The following is a 1,217-nucleotide window of genomic DNA, read 5'->3' as shown; positions in this document are numbered from 1 at the left end:
TACGACAGCTTATCAACCTGTGTGCCCACTGGTTTGAACCTAAGCCATGTAGTTACTCCCGACTCCAACGGAAGAAGGACCAGAAATGGAAGAAATAATGTTTAGGCTCACCGAAAATGCCGAAAATATTTGTGCTACTACGCTCACCGAAGAAAGGGCAGAAAGGGGTAACTTCTAACCTTCTTGCTCTTTCGGGTCATACCCTCCAGATTATTTCGCCTCCTTCTTACTATTCTTTTATTTTAGGATAACTTTTTCTCTTTTATATGATAGCATATAAGTGACTGTAAGGGGAAAGAGGAATGATTTGAAACCCAACCCTGTCTCTTTTCTGCCTCCAAGGCAGTTCAAATTTATTCGTTAAAATTTTTATATTCTCATCAGAGAAGGTATTAGATTTGTGTGAAATCCCCCCCCCCCCCCCCCCCCCCTCCCAGTTTTTCCAAATGTCCACGTTTTGAGACCCCCTGAATCCGAAAAACAGGTTTTTACGAATGGGCCTGTCTCACAGTAAATAGAAAGTGTTAATGAAGCACCAATATCCGGGTACCATATACCTGCAACAGAGATTACCCTTGCGGTGTGAATTCTGCACCGTAATGTAGTGTACAGATTCCCAATCACTTGGGGTACGAAGTCTTAGGGTGCGACGTGTCCGCTTCTTGGGGTACAAAATAAAAAACGTCATTATCGACGCATAATCTACGCGTTCGTAACTTCTTAAATACTTTTCAAGATTTGAAATAGCCATGTTTAAATGCATTGTTTATTATTTTGACAGCTTTGCTAATTGTATGTCATGCACTGAAAAAAATAGTTGTTTGGGGCAACTAACAAAGTAGTTGGCCCAACTATTTTAGTTTGTAATATATGCCGCTGCTAATAAAGTGGTTGAGGCTACTAGTTTTATTCGCAAGATTGGTAGTAGTTGTCCTTACTACTTTATTTGTTCTCGCTACAACTTTCGATGGTAGGTACTACTTTCAGGTAGTTGTATTTACTACTTTAAAGAGTAAGCGTTACTACTTTAGTTATTAAGTCTTACTATTCAATTAAATATTTTACAAAAAAATTAGTTGATCTTACTACTTAAAGTAGTAACCCTTACTATTATGTAATCTTATATAATATTACTATTCAATCTTATATTTTATTACTATTTATATAATTATATTCATTCCACTAGAAAGCTGAATTGTCACGATGACGTACTTATA

Source organism: Belonocnema kinseyi, chromosome 9, assembly GCF_010883055.1.
Source record: "Belonocnema kinseyi isolate 2016_QV_RU_SX_M_011 chromosome 9, B_treatae_v1, whole genome shotgun sequence".
Taxonomy (NCBI): domain Eukaryota; kingdom Metazoa; phylum Arthropoda; class Insecta; order Hymenoptera; family Cynipidae; genus Belonocnema; species Belonocnema kinseyi.
The sequence above is the reverse complement of the archived record's forward strand: the minus strand, read 5'-3'. Positions refer to the sequence as shown.